The following is a 23,874-nucleotide window of genomic DNA, read 5'->3' on the forward strand; positions in this document are numbered from 1 at the left end:
GAAGAAAGAGTCTGACACAAATGGAAAACAATGAGAGGTAACTAGCAAAAATATCTTCACTGTGCTTTCAAGCAAGTATTTCTACCTTTCCTTTTGCTTGTGGGAACAAGCCAACTACTTGGCCACCATTTTTCATGATCAGGAAGCTCCTTTTTTTCTTCTTTTTTGGCGTATTTTAGCACCCTATCTTTACATTGTTTAGTCATTTCCTACCAAATAATTTGCCTGCCATAGCTCACTTTCTAGAAAACATGAAGTCTCACTCTTTTATGCTCTCAAGAAGCTACCTCAATCTTCTCACTAAAGCAACGGATATCCAACTTTTCACATGTGTGGGCCAGTGGCGCAATGGATAACGCGTCTGACTACGGATCAGAAGATTGTAGGTTCGACTCCTACCTGGCTCGAGTGCCGTGATCGTATAGTGGTTAGTACTCTGCGTTGTGGCCGCAGCAACCCCGGTTCGAATCCGGGTCACGGCACTCTACTTTTTCTAAATTGCTCCTGTCCAGAATTCCTTGTTACGGATATGTTCTCTCAACACCTGTTCATTAGAGGCTGCGCGTGCTCAAGTGCACATTCCATTCACTTGGGAAGAAAGAGTCTGACACAAATGGAAAACAATGAGAGGTAACTAGCAGAAATATCTTCACTGTGCTTTCAAGCAAGCATTTCTACCTTTCCTTTTGCTTGTGGGAACAAGCCAACTACTTGGCCACCATTTTTCATGATCAGGAAGCTCCTTTTTTTCTTTCTCCTTTGGCGTATTTTAGCACCCTATCTCTACATTGTTTAGTCATTTCCTACCAAATAATTTGCCTGCCATAGCTCACTTTCTAGAAAACATGAAGTCTCACTCTTTTATGCTCTCAAGAAGCTACCTCAATCTTCTCACTAAAGCAACGGATATCCAACTTTTTACATGTGTGGGCCAGTGGCGCAATGGATAACGCGTCTGACTACGGATCAGAAGATTGTAGGTTCGACTCCTACCTGGCTCGCCTGCCGTGATCGTATAGTGGTTAGTACTCTGCGTTGTGGCCGCAGCCACCCCGGTTCGAATCCGGGTCACGGCACTCTACTTTTTCTAAATTGCTACAGGACCTTTCAAGCTCCTGTCCAGAATTCTTTGTTACGGATATGTTCTCTCAACACCTGTTCATTAGAGGCTGCGCGTGCTCAAGTGCACATTCCATTCACTTGGGAAGAAAGAGTCTGACACAAATTGAAAACAATGAGAGGTAACTAGCAGAAATATCTTCACTGTGCTTTCAAGCAAGCATTTCTACCTTTCCTTTTGCTTGTGGGAACAAGCCAACTACTTGGCCACCATTTTTCATGATCAGGAAGCTCCTTTTTTTCTTTCTCCTTTTTTTCTTCTTTTTTGGCGTATTTTAGCACCCTATCTCTACATTGTTTAGTCATTTCCTACCAAATAATTTGCCTGCCATAGCTCACTTTCTAGAAAACATGAAGTCTCACTCTTTTATGCTCTCAAGAAGCTACCTCAATCTTCTCACTAAAGCAACGGATATCCAAGTTTTCACATGTGTGGGCCAGCGGCGCAATGGATAACGCATCTGACAACGGATCAGAAGATTGTAGGTTCGACTCCTACCTGGCTCGCCTGCCATGATCGTATAGTGGTTAGTACTCTGCGTTGTGGCCGCAGCAACCCCGGTTCGAATCCGGGTCACGGCACTCTACTTTTTCTAAATTGCTACAGGACCTTTCCAAGCTCCTGTCCAGAATTCCTTGTTACGGATCTGTTCTCTCAACACCTGTTCATTAGAGGCTGCGCGTGCTCAAGTGCACATTCCATTCACTTGGGAAGAAAGAGTCTGACACAAATGGAAAACAATGAGAGGTAACTAGCAAAAATATCTTCACTGTGCTTTCAAGCAAGTATTTCTACCTTTCCTTTTGCTTGTGGGAACAAGCCAACTACTTGGCCACCATTTTTCATGATCAGGAAGCTCCTTTTTTTCTTCTTTTTTGGCGTATTTTAGCACCCTATCTTTACATTGTTTAGTCATTTCCTACCAAATAATTTGCCTGCCATAGCTCACTTTCTAGAAAACATGAAGTCTCACTCTTTTATGCTCTCAAGAAGCTACCTCAATCTTCTCACTAAAGCAACGGATATCCAACTTTTCACATGTGTGGGCCAGTGGCGCAATGGATAACGCGTCTGACTACGGATCAGAAGATTGTAGGTTCGACTCCTACCTGGCTCGCCTGCCGTGATCGTATAGTGGTTAGTACTCTGCGTTGTGGCCGCAGCAACCCCGGTTCGAATCCGGGTCACGGCACTCTACTTTTTCTAAATTGCTCCTGTCCAGAATTCCTTGTTACGGATATGTTCTCTCAACACCTGTTCATTAGAGGCTGCGCGTGCTCAAGTGCACATTCCATTCACTTGGGAAGAAAGAGTCTGACACAAATGGAAAACAATGAGAGGTAACTAGCAGAAATATCTTCACTGTGCTTTCAAGCAAGCATTTCTACCTTTCCTTTTGCTTGTGGGAACAAGCCAACTACTTGGCCACCATTTTTCATGATCAGGAAGCTCCTTTTTTTCTTCTTTTTTGGCGTATTTTAGCACCCTATCTCTACATTGTTTAGTCATTTCCTACCAAATAATTTGCCTGCCATAGCTCACTTTCTAGAAAACATGAAGTCTCACTCTTTTATGCTCTCAAGAAGCTACCTCAATCTTCTCACTAAATCAACGGATATCCAACTTTTCACATGTGTGGGCCAGTGGCGCAATGGATAACGCGTCTGACTACGGATCAGAAGATTGTAGGTTCAACTCCTACCTGGCTCGCCTGCCGTGATCGTATAGTGGTTAGTACTCTGCGTTGTGGCCGCAGTAACCCTGGTTCGAATCCAGGTCACGGCACTCTACTTTTTCTAAATTGCTCCTGTCCAGAATTCCTTGTTACGGATATGTTCTCTCAACACCTGTTCATTAGAGGCTGCGCGTGCTCAAGTGCACATTCCATTCACTTGGGAAGAAAGAGTCTGACACAAATGGAATCCAACTTTTCACATGTGTGGGCCAGTGGCGCAATGGATAACGCGTCTGACTACGGATCAGACGATTGTAGGTTCGACTCCTACCTGGCTCGCCTGCCGTGATCGTATAGTGGTTAGTACTCTGCGTTGTGGCCGCAGCAACCCCGGTTCGAATCCGGGTCACGGCACTGCACTTTTTCTAAATTGCTACAGGACCTTTCAAGCTCCTGTCCAGAATTCCTTGTTACGGAAATGTTCTCTCAACACCTGTTCATTAGAGGCTGCGCGTGCTCAAGTGCACATTCCATTCACTTGGGAAGAAAGAGTCTGACACAAATGGAAAACAATGAGAGGTAACTAGCAGAAATATCTTCACTGTGCTTTCAAGCAAGCATTTCTACCTTTCCTTTTGCTTGTGGGAACAAGCCAACTACTTGGCCACCATTTTTCATGATCAGGAAGCTCCTTTTTTTCTTCTTTTTTGGCGTATTTTAGCACCCTATCTCTACATTGTTTAGTCATTTCCTACCAAATAATTTGCCTGCCATAGCTCACTTTCTAGAAAACATGAAGTCTCACTCTTTTATGCTCTCAAGAAGCTACCTCAATCTTCTCACTAAAGCAACGGATATCCAACTTTTCACATGTGTGGGAAGAAAGAGTCTGACACAAATGGAAAACAATGAGAGGTAACTAGCAGAAATATCTTCACTGTGCTTTCAAGCAAGCATTTCTACCTTTCCTTTTGCTTGTGGGAACAAGCCAACTACTTGGCCACCATTTTTCATGATCAGGAAGCTCCTTTTTTTCTTCTTTTTTGGCGTATTTTAGCACCCTATCTCTACATTGTTTAGTCATTTCCTACCAAATAATTTGCCTGCCATAGCTCACTTTCTAGAAAACATGAAGTCTCACTCTTTTATGCTCTCAAGAAGCTACCTCAATCTTCTCACTAAAGCAACGGATATCCAACTTTTCACATGTGTGGGCCAGTGGCGCAATGGATAACGCGTCTGACTACGGATCAGAAGATTGTAGGTTCGACTCCTACCTGGCTCGCCTGCCGTGATCGTATAGTGGTTAGTACTCTGCGTTGTGGCCGCAGCAACCCCGGTTCGAATCCGTGTCACGGCACTCTACTTTTATAAATTGCTCCTGTCCAGAATTCCTTGTTACGGATATGTTCTCTCAACACCTGTTCATTAGAGGCTGCGCGTGCTCAAGTGCACATTCCATTCACTTGGGAAGAAAGAGTCTGACACAAATGGAATCCAACTTTTCACATGTGTGGGCCAGTGGCGCAATGGATAACGCGTCTGACTACGGATCAGAAGATTGTAGGTTCGACTCCTACCTGGCTCGCCTGCCGTGATCGTATAGTGGTTAGTACTCTGCGTTGTGGTCGCAACAACCCCGGTTCGAATCCGGGTCACGGCACTGCACTTTTTCTAAATTACTACAGGACCTTTCAAGCTCCTGTCCAGAATTCCTTGTTACGGAAATGTTCTCTCAACACCTGTTCATTAGAGGCTGCGCGTGCTCAAGTGCACATTCCATTCACTTGGGAAGAAAGAGTCTGACACAAATGGAAAACAATGAGAGGTAACTAGCAGAAATATCTTCACTGTGCTTTCAAGCAAGCATTTCTACCTTTCCTTTTGCTTGTGGGAACAAGCCAACTACTTGGCCACCATTTTTCATGATCAGGAAGCTCCTTTTTTTCTTTCTCCTTTGGCGTATTTTAGCACCCTATCTCTACATTGTTTAGTCATTTCCTACCAAATAATTTGCCTGCCATAGCTCACTTTCTAGAAAACATGAAGTCTCACTCTTTTATGCTCTCAAGAAGCTACCTCAATCTTCTCACTAAAGCAACGGATATCCAACTTTTCACATGTGTGGGCCAGTGGCGCAATGGATAACGCGTCTGACTACGGATCAGAAGATTGTAGGTTCGACTCCTACCTGGCTCGCCTGCTGTGATCGTATAGTGGTTAGTACTCTGCGTTGTGGCCGCAGCAACCCCGGTTCGAATCCGGGTCACGGCACTCTACTTTTTCTAAATTGCTCCTGTCCAGAATTCCTTGTTACGGATATGTTCTCTCAACACCTGTTCATTAGAGGCTGCGCGTGCTCAAGTGCACATTCCATTCACTTGGGAAGAAAGAGTCTGACACAAATGGAATCCAACTTTTCACATGTGTGGGCCAGTGGCGCAATGGATAACGCGTCTGACTACGGATCAGAAGATTGTAGGTTCGACTCCTACCTGGCTCGCCTGCCATGATCGTATAGTGGTTAGTACTCTGCGTTGTGGCCGCAGCAACCCCGGTTCGAATCCGGGTCACGGCACTGCACTTTTTCTAAATTGCTACAGGACCTTTCAAGCTCCTGTCCAGAATTCCTTGTTACGGATATGTTCTCTCAACACCTGTTCATTAGAGGCTGCGCGTGCTCAAGTGCACATTCCATTCACTTGGGAAGAAAGAGTCTGACACAAATGGAAAACAATGAGAGGTAACTAGCAGAAATATCTTCACTGTGCTTTCAAGCAAGCATTTCTACCTTTCCTTTTGCTTGTGGGAACAAGCCAACTACTTGGCCACCATTTTTCATGATCAGGAAGCTCCTTTTTTTCTTCTTTTTTGGCGTATTTTAGCACCCTATCTCTACATTGTTTAGTCATTTCCTACCAAATAATTTGCCTGCCATAGCTCACTTTCTAGAAAACATGAAGTCTCACTCTTTTATGCTCTCAAGAAGCTACCTCAATCTTCTCACTAAAGCAACGGATATCCAACTTTTCACATGTGTGGGCCAGTGGCGCAATGGATAACGTGTCTGACTACGGATCAGAAGATTGTAAGTTCGACTCCTACCTGGCTCGCCTGCTGTGATCGTATAGTGGTTAGTACTCTGCGTTGTGGCCGCAGCAACCCCGGTTCGAATCCGTGTCACGGCACTGTACTTTTTCTAAATTGCTACAGGACCTTTCAAGCTCCTGTCCAGAATTCCTTGTTACGGATATGTTCTCTCAACACCTGTTCATTAGAGGCTGCGCGTGCTCAAGTGCACATTCCATTCACTTGGGAAGAAAGAGTCTGACACAAATGGAAAACAATGAGAGGTAACTAGCAGAAATATCTTCACTGTGCTTTCAAGCAAGCATTTCTACCTTTCCTTTTGCTTGTGGGAACAAGCCAACTACTTGGCCACCATTTTTCATGATCAGGAAGCTCCTTTTTTTCTTTCTCCTTTGGCGTATTTTAGCACCCTATCTCTACATTGTTTAGTCATTTCCTACCAAATAATTTGCCTGCCATAGCTCACTTTCTAGAAAACATGAAGTCTCACTCTTTTATGCTCTCAAGAAGCTACCTCAATCTTCTCACTAAAGCAACGGATATCCAACTTTTCACATGTGTGGGACAGTGGCGCAATGGATAACGCGTCTGACTACGGATCAGAAGATTGTAGGTTCGACTCCTACCTGGCTCGCCTGCTGTGATCGTATAGTGGTTAGTACTCTGCGTTGTGGCCGCAGCAACCCCGGTTCGAATCCGGGTCACGGCACTGTACTTTTTCTAAATTGCTACAGGACCTTTCAAGCTCCTGTCCAGAATTCCTTGTTACGGATATGTTCTCTCAACACCTGTTCATTAGAGGCTGCGCGTGCTCAAGTGCACATTCCATTCACTTGGGAAGAAAGAGTCTGACACAAATGGAAAACAATGAGAGGTAACTAGCAGAAATATCTCCACTGTGCTTTCAAGCAAGCATTTCTACCTTTCCTTTTGCTTGTGGGAACAAGCCAACTACTTGGCCACCATTTTTCATGATCAGGAAGCTCCTTTTTTTCTTCTTTTTTGTTGTATTTTAGCACCCTATCTCTACATTGTTTAGTCATTTCCTACCAAATAATTTGCCTGCCATAGCTCACTTTCTAGAAAACATGAAGTCTCACTCTTTTATGCTCTCAAGAAGCTACCTCAATCTTCTCACTAAAGCAACGGATATACAACTTTTCACATGTGTGGGCCAGTGGCGCAATGGATAACGCGTCTGACTACGGATCAGAAGATTGTAGGTTCGACTCCTACCTGGCTCGCCTGCCGTGATCGTATAGTGGTTAGTACTCTGCGTTGTGGCCGCAGCTACCCCGGTTCGAATCTGGGTCACGGCACTCTACTTTTTCTAAATTGCTCCTGTCCAGAATTCCTTGTTACGGATATGTTCTCTCAACACCTGTTCATTAGAGGCTGCGCGTGCTCAAGTGCACATTCCATTCACTTGGGAAGAAAGAGTCTGACACAAATGGAAAACAATGAGAGGTAACTAGCAGAAATATCTTCACTGTGCTTTCAAGCAAGCATTTCTACCTTTCCTTTTGCTTGTGGGAACAAGCCAACTACTTGGCCACCATTTTTCATGATCAGGAAGCTCCTTTTTTTCTTGTTTTTTGGCGTATTTTAGCACCCTATCTCTACATTGTTTAGTCATTTCCTACCAAATAATTTGCCTGCCATAGCTCACTTTCTAGAAAACATGAAGTCTCACTCTTTTATGCTCTCAAGAAGCTACCTCAATCTTCTCACTAAAGCAACGGATATCCAACTTTTCACATGTGTGGGAAGAAAGAGTCTGACACAAATGGAAAACAATGAGAGGTAACTAGCAGAAATATCTTCACTGTGCTTTCAATCAAGCATTTCTACCTTTCCTTTTGCTTGTGGGAACAAGCCAACTACTTGGCCACCATTTTTCATGATCAGGAAGCTCCTTTTTTTCTTTCTCCTTTGGCGTATTTTAGCACCCTATCTCTACATTGTTTAGTCATTTCCTACCAAATAATTTGCCTGCCATAGCTCACTTTCTAGAAAACATGAAGTCTCACTCTTTTATGCTCTCAAGAAGCTACCTCAATCTTCTCACTAAAGCAACGGATATCCAACTTTTTACATGTGTGGGCCAGTGGCGCAATGGATAACGCGTCTGACTACGGATCAGAAGATTGTAGGTTCGACTCCTACCTGGCTCGCCTGCCGTGATCGTATAGTGGTTAGTACTCTGCGTTGTGGCCGCAGCAACCCCGGTTCGAATCCGGGTCACGGCACTCTACTTTTTCTAAATTGCTCCTGTCCAGAATTCCTTATTACGGATATGTTCTCTCAACACCTGTTCATTAGAGGCTGCGCGTGCTCAAGTGCTCATTCCATTCACTTGGGAAGAAAGAGTCTGACACAAATGGAATCCAACTTTTCACATGTGTGGGCCAGTGGCGCAATGGATAACGCGTCTGACTACGGATCAGAAGATTGTAGGTTCGACTCCTACCTGGCTCGCCTGCCGTGATCGTATAGTGGTTGGTACTCTGCGTTGTGGCCGCAGCAACCCCGGTTCGAATCCGGGTCACGGCACTGCGCTTTTTCTAAATTGCTACAGGACCTTTCAAGCTCCTGTCCAGAATTCCTTGTTACGGATATGTTCTCTCAACACCTGTTCATTAGAGGCTGCGCGTGCTCAAGTGCACATTCCATTCACTTGGGAAGAAAGAGTCTGACACAAATGGAAAACAATGAGAGGTAACTAGCAGAAATATCTTCACTGTGCTTTCAAGCAAGCATTTCTACCTTTCCTTTTGCTTGTGGGAACAAGCCAACTACTTGGCCACCATTTTTCATGATCAGGAAGCTCCTTTTTTTCTTTCTCCTTTGGCGTATTTTAGCACCCTATCTCTACATTGTTTAGTCATTTCCTACCAAATAATTTGCCTGCCATAGCTCACTTTCTAGAAAACATGAAGTCTCACTCTTTTATGCTCTCAAGAAGCTACCTCAATCTTCTCACTAAAGCAACGGATATCCAACTTTTCACATGTGTGGGCCAGTGGCGCAATGGATAACGCGTTTGACTACGGCTCAGAAGATTGTAGGTTCGACTCCTACCTGGCTCGCCTGCCGTGATCGTATAGTGGTTTGTACTCTGCGTTGTGGCCGCAGCAACCCCGGTTCGAATCCGTGTCACGGCACTCTACTTTTTCTAAATTGCTCCTGTCCAGAATTCCTTGTTACGGATATGTTCTCTCAACACCTGTTCATTAGAGGCTGCGCGTGCTCAAGTGCACATTCCATTCACTTGGGAAGAAAGAGTCTGACACAAATGGAATCCAACTTTTCACATGTGTGGGCCAGTGGCGCAATGGATAACGCGTCTGACTACGAATCAGAAGATTGTAGGTTCGACTCCTACCTGGCTCGCCTGCCGTGATCGTATAGTGGTTAGTACTCTGCGTTGTGGCCGCCGCAACCCCAGTTCGAATCCGGGTCACGGCACTGCACTTTTTCTAAATTGCTACAGGACCTTTCAAGCTCCTGTCCAGAATTCCTTGTTAAGGAAATGTTCTCTCAACACCTGTTCAGTAGAGGCTGCGAGTGCTCAAGTGCACATTCCATTCACTTGGGAAGAAAGAGTCTGACACAAATGGAAAACAATGAGAGGTAACTAGCAGAAATATCTTCACTGTGCTTTCAAGCAAGCATTTCTACCTTTCCTTTTGCTTGTGGGAACAAGCCAACTACTTGGCCACCATTTTTCATGATCAGGAAGCTCCTTTTTTTCTTTCTCCTTTGGCGTATTTTAGCACCCTATCTCTACATTGTTTAGTCATTTCCTACCAAATAATTTGCCTGCCATAGCTCACTTTCTAGAAAACATGAAGTCTCACTCTTTTATGCTCTCAAGAAGCTACCTCAATCTTCTCACTAAAGCAACGGATATCCAACTTTTGACATGTGTGGGCCAGTGGCGCAATGGATAACGCGTCTGACTACGGATCAGAAGATTGTAGGTCCGACTCCTACCTGGCTCGCCTGCCGTGATCGTATAGTGGTTAGTACTCCGCGTTCTGGCCGCAGCGACCCCAGTTCGAATCCGGGTCACGGCACTCTACTTTTTCTAAATTGCTACAGGACCTTTCAAGCTCCTGTCCAGAATTCCTTGTTACGGATATGTTCTCTCAACACCTGTTCATTAGAGGCTGCGCGTGCTCAAGTGCACATTCCATTCACTTGGGAAGAAAGAGTCTGACACAAATTGAAAACAATGAGAGGTAACTAGCAGAAATATCTTCACTGTGCTTTCAAGCAAGCATTTCTACCTTTCCTTTTGCTCGTGGGAACAAGCCAACTACTTGGCCACCATTTTTCATGATCAGGAAGCTCCTTTTTTTCTTTCTCCTTTTTTTCTTCTTTTTTGGCGTATTTTAGCACCCTATCTCTACATTGTTTAGTCATTTCCTACCAAATAATTTGCCTGCCATAGCTCACTTTCTAGAAAACATGAAGTCTCACTCTTTTATGCTCTCAAGAAGCTACCTCAATCTTCTCACTAAAGCAACGGATATCCATCTTTTCACATGTGTGCGCCAGTGGCGCAATGGATAACACGTCTGACTACAGATCAGAAGATCGTAGGTTCGACTCCTATCTGGCTCGCCTGCCGTGATCGTATAGTGGTTAGTACTCTGCGTTGTGGCCGCAGCAACCCCGGTTTGAATCCGGGTCACGGCACTCTACTTTTTCTAAATTGCTACAGGACCTTTCAAGCTCCTGTCCAGAATTCCTTGTTACGGATCTGTTCTCTCAACACCTGTTCATTAGAGGCTGCGCGTGCTCAAGTGCACATTCCATTCACTTGGGAAGAAAGAGTCTGACACAAATGGAAAACAATGAGAGGTAACTAGCAGAAATATCTTCACTGTGCTTTCAAGCAAGTATTTCAACCTTTCCTTTTGCTTGTGGGAACAAGCCAACTACTTGGCCACCATTTTTCATGATCAGGAAGCTCCTTTTTTTCTTCTTTTTTGGCGTATTTTAGCACCCTATCTCTACATTGTTTAGTCATTTCCTACCAAATAATTTGCCTGCCATAGCTCACTTTCTAGAAAACATGAAGTCTCACTCTTTTATGCTCTCAAGAAGCTACCTCAATCTTCTCACTAAAGCAACGGATATCCAACTTTTTACATGTGTGGGCCAGTGGCGCAATGGATAACGCGTCTGACTATGGATCAGAAGATTGTAGGTTCGACTCCTACCTGGCTCGCCTGCCGTGATCGTATAGTGGTTAGTACTCTGCGTTGTGGCCGCAGCGACCCCGGTTCGAATCCGGGTCACGGCACTCTACTTTTTCTAAATTGCTACAGGACCTTTCAAGCTCCTCTCCAGAATTCCTTGTTACGGATATGTTCTCTCAACACCTGTTCATTAGAGGCTGCGCGTGCTCAAGTGCACATTCCATTCACTTGGGAAGAAAGAGTCTGACACAAATTGAAAACAATGAGAGGTAACTAGCAGAAATATCTTCACTGTGCTTTCAAGCAAGCATTTCTACCTTTCCTTTTGCTTGTGGGAACAAGCCAACTACTTGGCCACCATTTTTCATGATCAGGAAGCTCCTTTTTTTCTTTCTCCTTTTTTTCTTCTTTTTTGGCGTATTTTAGCACCCTATCTCTACATTGTTTAGTCATTTCCTACCAAATAATTTGCCTGCCATAGCTCACTTTCTAGAAAACATGAAGTCTCACTCTTTTATGCTCTCAAGAAGCTACCTCAATCTTCTCACTAAAGCAACGGATATCCAACTTTTCACATGTGTGCACCAGTGGCGCAATGGATAACGCCTCTGACTACGGATCAGAAGATTGTAGGTTCGACTCCTACCTGGCTCGCCTGCCGTGATCGTATAGTGGTTAGTACTCTGCGTTGTGGCCGCAGCAACCCCGGTTCGAATCCGGGTCACGGCACTCTACTTTTTCTAAATTGCTACAGGACCTTTCAAGCTCCTGTCCAGAATTCCTTGTTACGGATCTGTTCTCTCAACACCTGTTCATTAGAGGCTGCGCGTGCTCAAGTGCACATTCCATTCACTTGGGAAGAAAGAGTCTGACACAAATGGAAAACAATGAGAGGTAACTAGCAGAAATATCTTCACTGTGCTTTCAAGCAAGCATTTCTACCTTTCCCTTTGCTTGTGGGAACAAGCCAACTACTTGGCCACCATTTTTCATGATCAGGAAGCTCCTTTTTTTCTTCTTTTTTGGCGTATTTTAGCACCCTATCTCTACATTGTTTAGTCATTTCCTACCAAATAATTTGCCTGCCATAGCTCACTTTCTAGAAAACATGAAGTCTCACTCTTTTATGCTCTCAAGAAGCTACCTCAATCTTCTCACTAAAGCAACGGATATCCAACTTTTCACATGTGTGGGCCAGTGGCGCAATGGATAACGCGTCTGACTACGGATCAGAAGATTGTAGGTTCGACTCCTACCTCGCTCGCCTGCCGTGGTCGTATGGTGGTTAGTACTCTGCGTTGTGGCCACAGCAACCCAGGTTCGAATCCGGGTCATGGCACTCTACTTTTTCTAAATTGCTACAGGACCTTTCAAGCTCCTGTCCAGAATTCCTTGTTACGGATATGTTCTCTCAACACCTGTTCATTAGAGGCTGCGCGTGCTCAAGTGCACATTCCATTCACTTGGGAAGAAAGAGTCTGACATAAATGGAAAACAATGAGAGGTAACTAGCAGAAATATCTTCACTGTGCTTTCAAGCAAGCATTTCTACCTTTCCTTTTGCTTGTGGGAACAAGCCAACTACTTGGCCACCATTTTTCATGATCAGGAAGCTCCTTTTTTTCTTTCTCCTTTTTTTCTTCTTTTTTGGCGTATTTTAGCACCCTATCTCTACATTGTTTAGTCATTTCCTACCAAATAATTTGCCTGCCATAGCTCACTTTCTAGAAAACATGAAGTCTCACTCTTTTATGCTCTCAAGAAGCTACCTCAATCTTCTCACTAAAGCAACGGATATCCATCTTTTTACATGTGTGGGCCAGTGGCGCAATGGATAACACGTCTGACTACGGATCAGAAGATTGTAGGTTCGACTCCTACCTGGCTCGCCTGCCGTGATCGTATAGTGGTTAGTACTCTGCGTTGTGGCCGCAGCAACCCAGGTTCGAATCCGGGTCACGGCACTCTACTTTTTCTAAATTGCTACAGGACCTTTCAAGCTCCTGTCCAGAATTCCTTGTTACGGATATGTTCTCTCAACACCTGTTCATTAGAGGCTGCGCGTGCCCAAGTGCACATTCCATTCACTTGGGAAGAAAGAGTCTGACACAAATGGAAAACAATGAGAGGTAACTAGCAGAAATATCTTCACTGTGCTTTCAAGCAAGCATTTCTACCTTTCCTTTTGCTTGTGGGAACAAGCCAACTACTTGGCCACCATTTTTCATGATCAGGAAGCTCCTTTTTTTCTTTCTCCTTTTTTTCTTCTTTTTTGGCATATTTTAGCACCCTATCTCTACATTGTTTAGTCATTTCCTACCAAATAATTTGCCTGCCATAGCTCACTTTCTAGAAAACATGAAGTCTCACTCTTTTATGCTCTCAAGAAGCTACCTCAATCTTCTCACTAAAGCAACGGATATCCAACCTATCGCATGTGTTTGCCAGTGGCGCAATGGATAAAGCGTCTGACTACGGATCAGAAGATTGTAGGTTCGACTCCTAGCTTGCTCGCCTGCCGTGATCGTATAGTGGTTAGTACTCTGCGTTGTGGCCGCAGCAACCCCGGTTCGAATCTGCGTCACGGCACTCTACTTTTTCTAAATTGCTACAGGACCTTTCAAGCTCCTCTCCAGAATTCCTTGTTACGGATATGTTCTCTCAACACCTGTTCATTAGAGGCTGCGCGTGCTCAAGTGCACATTCCATTCACTTGGGAAGAAAGAGTCTGACACAAATGGAAAACAATGAGAGGTAACTAGCAGAAATATCTTCACTGTGCTTTCAAGCAAGCATTTCTACCTTTCCCTTTGCTTGTGGGAACAAGCCAACTACTTGGCCACCATTTTTCATGATCAGGAAGCTCCTTTTTTTCTTCTTTTTTGGCGTATTTTAGCACCCTATCTCTACATTGTTTAGTCATTTCGTACCAAATAATTTGCCTGCCATAGCTCACTTTCTAGAAAACATGAAGTCTCACTCTTTTATGCTCTCAAGAAGCTACCTCAATCGTCTCACTAAAGCAACGGATATCCAACTTTTCACATGTGTGGGCCAGTGGCGCAATGGATAACGCGTCTGACTACGGATCAGAAGATTGTAGGTTCGACTCCTACCTGGCTCGCCTGCCGTGATCGTATAGTGGTTAGTACTCTGCGTTGTGGCCGCAGCAACCCAGGTTCGAATCCGTGTCACGGCACTCTCCTTTTTCTAAATTGCTACAGGACCTTTCAAGCTCCTGTCCAGAATTCCTTGTTACGGATATGTTCTCTCAACACCTGTTCATTAGAGGCTGCGCGTGCTCAAGTGCACATTCCATTCACTTGGGAAGAAAGAGTCTGACACAAATGGAAAACAATGAGAGGTAACTAGCAGAAATATCTTCACTGTGCTTTCAAGCAAGCATTTCTACCTTTCCTTTTGCTTGTGGGAACAAGCCAACTACTTGGCCACCATTTTTCATGATCAGGAAGCTCCTTTTTTTCTTTCTCCTTTGGCGTATTTTAGCACCCTATCTCTACATTGTTTAGTCATTTCCTACCAAATAATTTGCCTGCCATAGCTCACTTTCTAGAAAACATGAAGTCTCACTCTTTTATGCTCTCAAGAAGCTACCTCAATCTTCTCACTAAAGCAACGGATATCCAACTTTTCACATGTACGGGCCAGTGGCGCAATGGATAACGCGTCTGACTACAGATCAGAAGATTGTAGGTTCGACTCCTACCTGGCTCGCCTGCCGTGATCGTATAGTGGTTAGTACTCTGCGTTGTGCCGCAGCAACCCCGGTTCGAATCCGGGTCACGGCACTCTACTTTTTCTAAATTGCTACAGGACCTTTCAAGCTCCTGTCCAGAATTCCTTGTTACGGATATGTTCTCTCAACACCTGTTCATTAGAGGCTGCGCGTGCTCAAGTGCACATTCCATTCACTTGGGAAGAAAGAGTCTGACACAAATGGAAAACAATGAGAGGTAACTAGCAGAAATATCTTCACTGTGCTTTCAAGCAAGCATTTCTACCTTTCCCTTTGCTTGTGGGAACAAGCCAACTACTTGGCCACCATTTTTCATGATCAGGAAGCTCCTTTTTTTCTTCTTTTTTGGCGTATTTTAGCACCCTATCTCTACATTGTTTAGTCATTTCCTACCAAATAATTTGCCTGCCATAGCTCACTTTCTAGAAAACATGAAGTCTCACTCTTTTATGCTCTCAAGAAGCTACCTCAATCTTCTCACTAAAGCAACGGATATCCAACTTTTCGCATGTGTGGGCCAGTGGCTAATGGATAACGTGTCTGACTACGGATCAGAAGATTGTAGGTTCGACTCCTACCTGGCTCGCCTGCCGTGATCGTATAGTGGTTAGTACTCTGCGTTGTGGCTGCAGCAACCCCGGTTTTAATCCGGCTCACGGCACTCTACTTTTTCTAAATTGCTACAGGACCTTTCAAGCTCCTGTCCAGAATTCCTTGTTACGGATATGTTCTCTCAACACCTGTTCATTAGAGGCAGCGCGTGCTCAAGTGCACATTCCATTCACTTGGGAAGAAAGAGTCTGACACAAATGGAAAATAATGAGAGGTAACTAGCAGAAATATCTTCACTGTGCTTTCAAGCAAGCATTTCTACCTTTCCTTTTGCTTATGGGAACAAGCCAACTACTTGGCCACCATTTTTCATGATCAGGAAGCTCCTTTTTTTCTTTCTCCTTTTTTTCTTCTTTTTTGGCGTATTTTAGCACCCTATCTCTACATTGTTTAGTCATTTCCTACCAAATAATTTGCCTGCCATAGCACACTTTCTAGAAAACATGAAGTCTCACTCTTTTATGCTCTCAAGAAGCTACCTCAATCTTCTCACTAAAGCAACGGATATCCAACTTTTCACATGTGTGGGCCAGTGGCGCAATGGATAACGCGTCTGACTACGGATCAGAAGATTGTAGGTTCGACTCCTACCTGGCTCGCCTGCCGTGATCGTATAGTGGTTAGTACTCTGCGTTGTGGCTGCAGCAGCCCCGGTTCGAATCCAGGTCACGGCACTCTACTTTTTCTAAATTGCTCCTGTCCAGAATTCCTTGTTACGGATATGGTCTCTCAACACCTGTTCATTAGAGGCTGCGCGTGCTCAAGTGCACATTCCATTCACTTGGGAAGAAAGAGTCTGACACAAATGGAATCCAACTTTTCACATGTGTGGGTCAGTGGCGCAATGGATAACGCGTCTGACTACGGATCAGAAGATTGTAGGTTCGACTCCTACCTGGCTCGCCTGCCGTGATCGTATAGTGGTTAGTACCCTGCGTTGTGGCCGCAGCAACCCCGGTTCGAATCCGGGTCACGACACTCTACTTTTTCTAAATCGCTACAGGACCTTTCAAGCTCCTGTCCAGAATTCCTTGTTACGGATATGTTCTCTCAACACCTGTTCATTAGAGGCTGCGCGTGCTCAAGTGCACATTCCATTCACTTGGGAAGAAAGAGTCTGACACAAATGGAAAACAATGAGAGGTAACTAGCAGAAATATCTTCACTGTGCTTTCAAGCAAGCATTTCTACCTTCCCTTTTGCTTGTGGGAACAAGCCAACTACTTGGCCACCATTTTTCATGATCAGGAAGCTCCTTTTTTTCTTCTTTTTTGGCGTATTTTAGCACCCTATCTCTACATTGTTTAGTCATTTCCTACCAAATAATTTGCCTGCCATAGCTCACTTTCTAGAAAACATGAAGTCTCACTCTTTTATGCTCTCAAGAAGCTACCTCAATCTTCTCACTAAAGCAACGGATATCCAGCTTATCACATGTGTGGGCAAGTGGCGCAATGGATAATGTTTCTGACTACGGATCAGAAGATCAGTTCGACTCCTACCTGGCTCGCCTGCCGTGATCGTATAGTGGTTAGTACTCTGCGTTGTGGCCGCAGCAACCCCGGTTCGAATCCGGGTCACGGCACTCTACTTTTTCTAAATTGCTACAGGACCTTTCAAGCTCCTGTCCAGAATTCCTTGTTACGGATATGTTCTCTCAACACCTGTTCATTAGAGGCTGCGCGTGCTCAAGTGCACATTCCATTCACTTGGGAAGAAAGAGTCTGACAGAAATGGAAAACAATGAGAGGTAACTAGCAGAAATATCTTCACTGTGCTTTCAAGCAAGCATTTCTACCTTTCCTTTTGCTTGTGGGAACAAGCCAACTACTTGGCCACCATTCTTCATGATCAGGAAGCTCCTTTTTTTCTTTCTCTTTTTTTCTTCTTTTTTTGGCATATTTTAGCACCCTATCTCTACATTGTTTAGTCATTTCCTACCAAATAATTTGCCTGCCATAGCTCACTTTCTAGAAAACATGAAGTCTCACTCTTTTATGCTCTCAAGAAGCTACCTCAATCTTCTCACTAAAGCAACAGATATCCGACTTTTCACATGTGTGGGCCGGTGGCGCAATGGATAACGTGTCTGACTACAGATCAGAAGATTGTAGGTTTGACTCCTACCTGGCTCGCCTGCCGTGATCGTATAGTGGTTAGTACTCTGCGTTGTGGCCTCAGCAACCCCGGTTCGAATCCAGGTCGTGGCACTCTACTTTTTCTAAATTGCTACAGTCCTTTCAAGCTCCTGTCCAGAATTCTCTCAACACCTGTTCATTAGAGGCTGCGTGCTCAAGTGCACATCCCATTCACTTGGGAAGAAAGAGTCTGACACAAATGGAAAACAATGAGAGGTAACTAGCAGAAATATCTTCACTGTGCTTTCAAGCAAGCATTTCTACCTTTCCTTTTGCTTGTGGGAACAAGCCAACTACTTGGCCACCTTTTTCCATGATAACGAACCTCCTTTTTTTTCTCCTTTTTTTGGCGTATTTTAGCACCCTATCTCTACATTGTTTTGTCATTTCCTACCAAATAATTTGCCTGCCATAGCTCACTTTCTAGAAAACATGAAGTCTCACTCTTTTATGCTCTCAAGAAGCTACCTCAATCTTCTCACTAATGCAACGGATATCCAGCTTTTCACATGTATGGGCCAGTGGCGCAATGGATAACGCGTCTGACTATGGATCAGAAGATTGTAGGTTCAACTCCTACCTGGCTCGTCTCGCCTGCCGTGATCGTATAGTGGTTAGTACTCTGCGTTGTGGCCGCAGCAACCCCGGTTAGAATTCGGGTCACGGCACTCTACTTTTCCTAAATTGCTACAGTCCTTTCAAGCTCTTGTCCAGAATTCCTTGTTACGGATATGTTCTCTCAACACCTGTTCATTACAGGCTGCGCGTGCTCAAGTGCACATTCCATTCACTTGGGAAGAAAGAGTCTGACACAAATGGAAAACAATGAGAGGTAACTAGCAGAAATATCTTCACTCTGCTTTCAAGCAAGCATTTCTACCTTTCCTTTTGCTTGTGGGAACAAGCCAACTACTTGGGCACCTTTTTTTTTCATGATCACGAAGCTATCACGAAGATATCCAACGTTTCACATGTGTGGGCCAGCAGCGCAATGGATAACGCGACTCCTACCTGGCTTGTCTCACCTGCTGTGATCGTATAGTAGTTAGTACTCTGAGTTGTAGATGCCGCAACCACAGTTCCAATCCTGGCCACTCTTTTTTTCTGAATTGCTACAGTCTTTTCAAACTCCTACCGAGGAATCGATAGGTGTGCATGGTTTCCCTCTTATTAAATTCCTCTTTTTGTAGGCAGTGTTTCCTAACTCTTGTTAGGGATTGTAAAGGAAACGCTCGGTGTTTGACACCATTTTAGACATAGGTGTTGTTGAATACATTTTGCCTCTGCAGAATGGTCATAGAAATCTTAGCTAAACTTTCAGTATGAGAGGTCGCCAACTGGAACATCTTCACTGTGCTTTCAAACAAGCATTTCTGCCTTTACTTTTGCTTGTGGGAATAGCATTGTTTCATCATTTCCTACCAAATATCTTGCCTGTCACAGCTCTCTTTCTAGAAAAGATGAAGTCTCCCATATGTATTTTTTGAGCTTTCTATTCTCACTCCAGACAATAGAAACAATTCACCCATTGTTGTGGATGGGGACCAGATGAAGGACAACCATATCTCTGGATCAGGGGCGTAACTAGAAACCTCAGGGCCCCGGTGCGAGAATCTGTTAAGGGCCCCACCCCACCCCCAACCCATCTATCCCTTTCTCACGATCTACTCTCTCCCTCCCTACCCCCCTTCTCACGATCTACCCTCTCCCTCCCTACCTCCCCTTCTCACGATCTACCCTCTTCCCTCCCTACCCCCCCTTCTCACGATCTACCCTCTCCCTCCCTACCCCCCTTCTCACGATCTACCCTCTCCCTCCCTACCCCCCTTCTCACGATCTACCCACTCCCTCCCTACCCCCCTTCTCACGATCTACCCACTCCCTCCCTACCCCCCCTTCTCATGATCTACCCACTCCCTCCCTCCCCTCACCATCTACCCACTCCCTCCCTACGCCCCCCTTCTCACGATCTACCCACTCCCTCCCTACCCCCCCTTTGTAGGTCATTTTTTGCCAACTCCTGTGTTGGGAGCGTGAGGCGTTTGTCTTGGGTGCCGGAGCTTCACTGCTGAGCGCCGGCATATGACGTCATATGCCGGTGCTCATCGTGAAGCGCCGGCACCCGAGACAAATGCCTCACGCTCCCAACACTGCACTCTGGGCAGCGCTGAGGCAGCAGCGGCGACGGCGGCAGCAGCGGCGGGGAGCGGAGGCATCCTGGATTTCTGTTAGTCAGGGGGGCCCCCCTGACCGGCAGAACTCCAGGGCCTGGTCGCAGTCGCGACCCCTGCGACCCCGGAAGTTCCGCCACTGCTCTGGATCGAACAGCTTCATGTCCTACATGTACACCTATTAAGATGACTACTTCAGCAACCAATGTATGCAAGCACAAAAAGGTTGGCATTTAGAAATGTGCATACTGTCCCATTACCAGATGCAGACTTTACCCAACAAGAAGAGACTATCATCAGCTGATAACCACAGGTACAGTTTTACAGCCTTTAATCGGACTTTTAGTTAAACAAACTAGGAACTGCATCATGGATGGTGTACCATTACCTAAAGCTCAACTTCTCCAAGATCGAGTTTATGGTAATCCCACCATCTGCTCTGTTCTGAAAATCCTGACATATATCTTACTGTTAACAGCTCCACTATCCAACTGACATACCAAGTTTGCTGCTTTGATGTCACACTTGACTCTGCTATCACCTTCATCCCTCACATCCAGTCCCTCATAAAATTCTGCCGCCTTCACCTGAAAAACATCTCCCAAATCTGCCCATTCTTCACACAAGAAATGATCAAAATACTAATTCAGTCCCTTGTGATATCCCGTCTGGACTATTGCAACTCCCTATTAATTAGACTTGTGCATTCGTATTTGGGCGAACATGAAAACGAACACGAAGGGTGCGTTTTCGTTGTTCAGCCCGAATACTGAACATACGAACATGGCGGCAGCAAAACAAATACGAAGACGAAGACACACAACACGAAGAATCTTCTTTACTAATCTCCCTGGTCCCTTCCCCATCTAGCCTATCTACGCAGCATTGCAGGGGTTAACGGGAGCGGAAATCCGTAGGTTCGCCGTCAGTAGTTAAAGGCACGTGCGAACGACTCTATTGGTCGCCTGCAGGGGCCTCCTCTGGCATCAACCATATATATATATAGATATATATATATATATATATATATATATATATCTATATATATATATAAAGTTTTTATGAGCATTTTAAATGCCAATGGGGTGCCCAGTTTTGATGGGGTTAATTGAATTGGCCGGCTTCAAAGATGTCCCAAATATGGGACATGGGTACAGACTGACTAGATGTCCAAATGCCAAAAAATGCACACCTTGCAAAGGTGGCCTTTTACCTCCCAAATAACCCAACAAACCAATGCATGGGTGGTATCACTATACTCAGGAGATGTTACTGAACACATATTGAGATGTTGTTTTAGAGGGACATATACCAGGAGTGGTAAATTCATACCTAAAGTAAAATGCATGTGGAAAAAAACACACAAGAAAATACTACTGCAAACTGTAACAAAGGAAAAAGTTAAAATACCAGCATTTGAAATTCCCAGGGGTGTATATTTTTCAAAAATATTTGACTTGATTGGGTAAATTGAATTGGCCGGGTTCAAAGATATCCCGAATAGGTTATGGGGCAGAATTTTTAACATGTCAAAATTCCAATTTGAATAATGCACACCTCCCAAATGTGGCCTTTTAGTCCCCAAACAACCCAACACATGCATGTGGAGTATCACTACGGCACCGGAAGTTGTATACCATTCTGCGTAGAATAGATGTCCCCCGCCGGCCCCGGGAGTCTGCACTGGTAAGTCTAGGGGAGGGGGGCACATCTCAGGGGGGGCAAAGAGTGGCAGCATATCTCAGGGGGGGGCAGAGTGGCAGCATATCTCGGGGGGGGCACAGAGTGGCAGCATATCTCGGGGGGACGACACAGTGTGGCAGCATATATCGGGGGGGGACACAGAGTGGGACACACAGAGTGAAGGCATTTCTCGGAGGGGCAGAGTGGCAGCATGTCTATTACACTTTAAATTACATTTTTTTCTTTAAAAAAGCACCTAACTTTGAGGGTGTGGCCTATACTCGGGTGCGGCCTATACTCGAGCCAATACGGTATATATCGGCAGCAGGGGCTAATATTAATATATATCGGCAACAGGGTATAATTTGTATATATATCGGCAGCAGGGTATAATGTAAGTATATATCGGCAGCAGGGTCTAATAATAAAGAATGAAAAATAACTACCAGTGCAGCCGTTATTTTGATAATATATTGCAATCATGGTCTTTACTTCAAAGAGATTGGCACATAAAAATGGATGTCTAAAGCATATATCTATATACACTGCTCAAAATAATAAAGGGAACACTTAAACAACACAATGTAACTCGAAGTCAATCACACATCTGTGAAATCACACTGTCCACTCAGGAAGCAACACCGATGGACAATCAATTTCACATGCTGTTGTGCAAATGGAACAGACAACAAGTGGAAATTATAGGCAATTAGCAAGACACCCCCAATAAAGAAGTGGTTCTGCAGGTGGTGACCACAGACCACTTCTCAGTTCCTATGCTTCCTGGCTGATGTTTTGGTCACTTTTGAATGCTGGCGGTGCTTTCACTCTAGTGGTAGCATGAGACGGAGTCTACAACCCACACAAGTGACTCAGGTAGTGCAGCTCATCCAGGATGGCACATCAATGCGAGCTGTGGCAAGAAGGTTTGCTGTGTCTGTCAGCGTAGTGTCCAGATCATGGAGGCGCTACCAGGAGACAGGCCAGTACATCAGGAGATGTGGAGGAGGCCGTAGGAGGGCAACAACCCAGCAGCAGGACCGCTACCTCCGCCTTTGTGCAAGGAGGAGCACTGCCAGAGCCCTGCAAAATGATCTCCAGCAGGCCACAAATGTGCATGTGTCCAGGTTTCGGAGGACATCCCTCAGGAGACCATCCGCAACCTCATCAGGAGCTTGCCCAGGCATTGTAGGGAGGTCATACGGGCACGTGGAGGCCACACACACTACTGAGCCTCATTGTGACTTGTTTAAGGACATTACATCAAAGTTGGATCAGTCTGTAGTGTGGTTTTCCATTTTGATTTTGAGTGTGACTCCATATCCAGACCTCCATGGGTTGATAAATTTGATTTCCATTGAGAATTTTTGTGTGATTTTGTTGTCAGCACATTCAACTATGTAAAGACGAAAGTATGTCATACGATTAGTTCATTCATTCAGATCTAGGATGTAATCTTAGTTTTCCCTTTATTATTTTGGGCAGTGTATATATCTATCTAATATATATATATATATATATATAATTATATATATAATGTATATGTAGCATTTTATAATTGCCCCCCCACTTTGGTGGGGGGGCAATTATAAAACGCCAGTGAGTAGGAGATAGGGAGGGGGAACGATGTCCCCAAGGTATGTGTGTGTATTATATATATTATTTTTTTATTTTTGGTCAACTAAATACCAACACTGTAGGGACATACTACATATTCACTAACTGTTCCATATACCCTTTTACCTATTAAATGCCCCTGCCTAATGAAAGGATTCAATGACGATGGCTCTCCTTTTGAGAACTTGGCACTTACATTTCCTCCAAAGAATAGAGCTTGTCTCGTGGCTCGCCGTGATCGTATAGTGGTTAGTACTCTGCGTTGTGGCCGCAGCAACCCCGGTTCGAATCCGGGTCACGGCAGTTTTTTTTTAAACATATATACATATATTTTTTTTAAATATCTCAATTATCAGCTTTAAATTAATTTACGCTAGAAAACATAGAAACACGTTCCCTATTTTAATACATTAATCCGAGATACAAAACATTTCCGTTGTAAGTCACTGGAGGCCAGCACTCATACCGATAACGATTGGCCTACTATTATTCAACATATCATTTTAACCTTTCTAAAATGAAATAGTAGGTCATATCAATTCCAAACGAGCTTAAATAAATGTGCCATTTATCGAACCCGCACTTTACAATAATCACACGCACAATCAATGGCTACCGCTACTGCCGTTTGGAACTACAATTCCCATAATGCCCAGCGGTCCTTTCGTGACTAAATATGCATCATAGTCGTTTTAGTTCCAAAATACAAAAAGGTAGGGCGCAGTGTGTTGTTGGCCGCTTTTAAATAGAATACATTTTCAGTAGTCTGTCATACCCTACTGCTACGAACGTTACCGCGCC

General features: G+C 44.5%; 42 non-coding genes across 42 annotated transcripts; all 42 read left to right on the top strand.

Moving 5' to 3' along the window:
* Nucleotides 1-334: 334 nt before the first annotated feature.
* TRNAR-ACG (transfer RNA arginine (anticodon ACG)) lies at nt 335-407 on the top strand. The gene has a single exon. It is a non-coding gene; the product is annotated as a tRNA-Arg (tRNA).
* A 3-nt stretch (nt 408-410) lies between these two features.
* On the top strand, nt 411-482 carry TRNAH-GUG (transfer RNA histidin (anticodon GUG)). Its single transcript has one exon. It is a non-coding gene; the product is annotated as a tRNA-His (tRNA).
* Nucleotides 483-928: 446 nt separating this feature from the next.
* TRNAR-ACG (transfer RNA arginine (anticodon ACG)) lies at nt 929-1,001 on the top strand. The gene has a single exon. It is a non-coding gene; the product is annotated as a tRNA-Arg (tRNA).
* Nucleotides 1,002-1,004: 3 nt separating this feature from the next.
* On the top strand, nt 1,005-1,076 carry TRNAH-GUG (transfer RNA histidin (anticodon GUG)). The gene has a single exon. It is a non-coding gene; the product is annotated as a tRNA-His (tRNA).
* Nucleotides 1,077-1,629: 553 nt separating this feature from the next.
* Nucleotides 1,630-1,701, top strand: TRNAH-GUG (transfer RNA histidin (anticodon GUG)). Its single transcript has one exon. It is a non-coding gene; the product is annotated as a tRNA-His (tRNA).
* A 463-nt stretch (nt 1,702-2,164) lies between these two features.
* TRNAR-ACG (transfer RNA arginine (anticodon ACG)) lies at nt 2,165-2,237 on the top strand. The gene has a single exon. It is a non-coding gene; the product is annotated as a tRNA-Arg (tRNA).
* Nucleotides 2,238-2,240: 3 nt separating this feature from the next.
* On the top strand, nt 2,241-2,312 carry TRNAH-GUG (transfer RNA histidin (anticodon GUG)). Its single transcript has one exon. It is a non-coding gene; the product is annotated as a tRNA-His (tRNA).
* Nucleotides 2,313-2,757: 445 nt separating this feature from the next.
* On the top strand, nt 2,758-2,830 carry TRNAR-ACG (transfer RNA arginine (anticodon ACG)). Its single transcript has one exon. It is a non-coding gene; the product is annotated as a tRNA-Arg (tRNA).
* Nucleotides 2,831-2,833: 3 nt separating this feature from the next.
* Nucleotides 2,834-2,905, top strand: TRNAH-GUG (transfer RNA histidin (anticodon GUG)). Its single transcript has one exon. It is a non-coding gene; the product is annotated as a tRNA-His (tRNA).
* Nucleotides 2,906-3,061: 156 nt separating this feature from the next.
* Nucleotides 3,062-3,134, top strand: TRNAR-ACG (transfer RNA arginine (anticodon ACG)). The gene has a single exon. It is a non-coding gene; the product is annotated as a tRNA-Arg (tRNA).
* Nucleotides 3,135-3,137: 3 nt separating this feature from the next.
* TRNAH-GUG (transfer RNA histidin (anticodon GUG)) lies at nt 3,138-3,209 on the top strand. Its single transcript has one exon. It is a non-coding gene; the product is annotated as a tRNA-His (tRNA).
* A 798-nt stretch (nt 3,210-4,007) lies between these two features.
* On the top strand, nt 4,008-4,080 carry TRNAR-ACG (transfer RNA arginine (anticodon ACG)). The gene has a single exon. It is a non-coding gene; the product is annotated as a tRNA-Arg (tRNA).
* Nucleotides 4,081-4,310: 230 nt separating this feature from the next.
* On the top strand, nt 4,311-4,383 carry TRNAR-ACG (transfer RNA arginine (anticodon ACG)). The gene has a single exon. It is a non-coding gene; the product is annotated as a tRNA-Arg (tRNA).
* Nucleotides 4,384-4,386: 3 nt separating this feature from the next.
* On the top strand, nt 4,387-4,458 carry TRNAH-GUG (transfer RNA histidin (anticodon GUG)). The gene has a single exon. It is a non-coding gene; the product is annotated as a tRNA-His (tRNA).
* Nucleotides 4,459-4,921: 463 nt separating this feature from the next.
* Nucleotides 4,922-4,994, top strand: TRNAR-ACG (transfer RNA arginine (anticodon ACG)). The gene has a single exon. It is a non-coding gene; the product is annotated as a tRNA-Arg (tRNA).
* Nucleotides 4,995-4,997: 3 nt separating this feature from the next.
* TRNAH-GUG (transfer RNA histidin (anticodon GUG)) lies at nt 4,998-5,069 on the top strand. The gene has a single exon. It is a non-coding gene; the product is annotated as a tRNA-His (tRNA).
* Nucleotides 5,070-5,225: 156 nt separating this feature from the next.
* TRNAR-ACG (transfer RNA arginine (anticodon ACG)) lies at nt 5,226-5,298 on the top strand. The gene has a single exon. It is a non-coding gene; the product is annotated as a tRNA-Arg (tRNA).
* Nucleotides 5,299-5,301: 3 nt separating this feature from the next.
* TRNAH-GUG (transfer RNA histidin (anticodon GUG)) lies at nt 5,302-5,373 on the top strand. The gene has a single exon. It is a non-coding gene; the product is annotated as a tRNA-His (tRNA).
* Nucleotides 5,374-5,835: 462 nt separating this feature from the next.
* Nucleotides 5,836-5,908, top strand: TRNAR-ACG (transfer RNA arginine (anticodon ACG)). Its single transcript has one exon. It is a non-coding gene; the product is annotated as a tRNA-Arg (tRNA).
* Nucleotides 5,909-6,446: 538 nt separating this feature from the next.
* On the top strand, nt 6,447-6,519 carry TRNAR-ACG (transfer RNA arginine (anticodon ACG)). The gene has a single exon. It is a non-coding gene; the product is annotated as a tRNA-Arg (tRNA).
* A 3-nt stretch (nt 6,520-6,522) lies between these two features.
* TRNAH-GUG (transfer RNA histidin (anticodon GUG)) lies at nt 6,523-6,594 on the top strand. Its single transcript has one exon. It is a non-coding gene; the product is annotated as a tRNA-His (tRNA).
* Nucleotides 6,595-7,056: 462 nt separating this feature from the next.
* TRNAR-ACG (transfer RNA arginine (anticodon ACG)) lies at nt 7,057-7,129 on the top strand. Its single transcript has one exon. It is a non-coding gene; the product is annotated as a tRNA-Arg (tRNA).
* An 857-nt stretch (nt 7,130-7,986) lies between these two features.
* On the top strand, nt 7,987-8,059 carry TRNAR-ACG (transfer RNA arginine (anticodon ACG)). Its single transcript has one exon. It is a non-coding gene; the product is annotated as a tRNA-Arg (tRNA).
* A 3-nt stretch (nt 8,060-8,062) lies between these two features.
* TRNAH-GUG (transfer RNA histidin (anticodon GUG)) lies at nt 8,063-8,134 on the top strand. The gene has a single exon. It is a non-coding gene; the product is annotated as a tRNA-His (tRNA).
* A 156-nt stretch (nt 8,135-8,290) lies between these two features.
* Nucleotides 8,291-8,363, top strand: TRNAR-ACG (transfer RNA arginine (anticodon ACG)). Its single transcript has one exon. It is a non-coding gene; the product is annotated as a tRNA-Arg (tRNA).
* A 538-nt stretch (nt 8,364-8,901) lies between these two features.
* On the top strand, nt 8,902-8,974 carry TRNAR-ACG (transfer RNA arginine (anticodon ACG)). Its single transcript has one exon. It is a non-coding gene; the product is annotated as a tRNA-Arg (tRNA).
* A 231-nt stretch (nt 8,975-9,205) lies between these two features.
* Nucleotides 9,206-9,278, top strand: TRNAR-ACG (transfer RNA arginine (anticodon ACG)). The gene has a single exon. It is a non-coding gene; the product is annotated as a tRNA-Arg (tRNA).
* Nucleotides 9,279-9,816: 538 nt separating this feature from the next.
* Nucleotides 9,817-9,889, top strand: TRNAR-ACG (transfer RNA arginine (anticodon ACG)). The gene has a single exon. It is a non-coding gene; the product is annotated as a tRNA-Arg (tRNA).
* A 628-nt stretch (nt 9,890-10,517) lies between these two features.
* TRNAH-GUG (transfer RNA histidin (anticodon GUG)) lies at nt 10,518-10,589 on the top strand. The gene has a single exon. It is a non-coding gene; the product is annotated as a tRNA-His (tRNA).
* A 462-nt stretch (nt 10,590-11,051) lies between these two features.
* On the top strand, nt 11,052-11,124 carry TRNAH-AUG (transfer RNA histidin (anticodon AUG)). Its single transcript has one exon. It is a non-coding gene; the product is annotated as a tRNA-His (tRNA).
* Nucleotides 11,125-11,127: 3 nt separating this feature from the next.
* On the top strand, nt 11,128-11,199 carry TRNAH-GUG (transfer RNA histidin (anticodon GUG)). Its single transcript has one exon. It is a non-coding gene; the product is annotated as a tRNA-His (tRNA).
* Nucleotides 11,200-11,752: 553 nt separating this feature from the next.
* On the top strand, nt 11,753-11,824 carry TRNAH-GUG (transfer RNA histidin (anticodon GUG)). Its single transcript has one exon. It is a non-coding gene; the product is annotated as a tRNA-His (tRNA).
* A 462-nt stretch (nt 11,825-12,286) lies between these two features.
* Nucleotides 12,287-12,359, top strand: TRNAR-ACG (transfer RNA arginine (anticodon ACG)). Its single transcript has one exon. It is a non-coding gene; the product is annotated as a tRNA-Arg (tRNA).
* Nucleotides 12,360-12,911: 552 nt separating this feature from the next.
* TRNAR-ACG (transfer RNA arginine (anticodon ACG)) lies at nt 12,912-12,984 on the top strand. The gene has a single exon. It is a non-coding gene; the product is annotated as a tRNA-Arg (tRNA).
* Nucleotides 12,985-14,146: 1,162 nt separating this feature from the next.
* Nucleotides 14,147-14,219, top strand: TRNAR-ACG (transfer RNA arginine (anticodon ACG)). Its single transcript has one exon. It is a non-coding gene; the product is annotated as a tRNA-Arg (tRNA).
* A 538-nt stretch (nt 14,220-14,757) lies between these two features.
* TRNAC-ACA (transfer RNA cysteine (anticodon ACA)) lies at nt 14,758-14,830 on the top strand. Its single transcript has one exon. It is a non-coding gene; the product is annotated as a tRNA-Cys (tRNA).
* A 1,160-nt stretch (nt 14,831-15,990) lies between these two features.
* On the top strand, nt 15,991-16,063 carry TRNAR-ACG (transfer RNA arginine (anticodon ACG)). The gene has a single exon. It is a non-coding gene; the product is annotated as a tRNA-Arg (tRNA).
* Nucleotides 16,064-16,294: 231 nt separating this feature from the next.
* On the top strand, nt 16,295-16,367 carry TRNAR-ACG (transfer RNA arginine (anticodon ACG)). The gene has a single exon. It is a non-coding gene; the product is annotated as a tRNA-Arg (tRNA).
* A 610-nt stretch (nt 16,368-16,977) lies between these two features.
* Nucleotides 16,978-17,049, top strand: TRNAH-GUG (transfer RNA histidin (anticodon GUG)). The gene has a single exon. It is a non-coding gene; the product is annotated as a tRNA-His (tRNA).
* Nucleotides 17,050-17,526: 477 nt separating this feature from the next.
* On the top strand, nt 17,527-17,599 carry TRNAC-ACA (transfer RNA cysteine (anticodon ACA)). Its single transcript has one exon. It is a non-coding gene; the product is annotated as a tRNA-Cys (tRNA).
* A 518-nt stretch (nt 17,600-18,117) lies between these two features.
* On the top strand, nt 18,118-18,190 carry TRNAH-AUG (transfer RNA histidin (anticodon AUG)). The gene has a single exon. It is a non-coding gene; the product is annotated as a tRNA-His (tRNA).
* Nucleotides 18,191-23,304: 5,114 nt separating this feature from the next.
* On the top strand, nt 23,305-23,376 carry TRNAH-GUG (transfer RNA histidin (anticodon GUG)). Its single transcript has one exon. It is a non-coding gene; the product is annotated as a tRNA-His (tRNA).
* Nucleotides 23,377-23,874: the final 498 nt, after the last annotated feature.

The sequence above is a fragment of the Spea bombifrons genome, chromosome 4 (assembly GCF_027358695.1).
Source record: "Spea bombifrons isolate aSpeBom1 chromosome 4, aSpeBom1.2.pri, whole genome shotgun sequence".
Lineage (NCBI taxonomy): Eukaryota > Metazoa > Chordata > Amphibia > Anura > Pelobatidae > Spea > Spea bombifrons.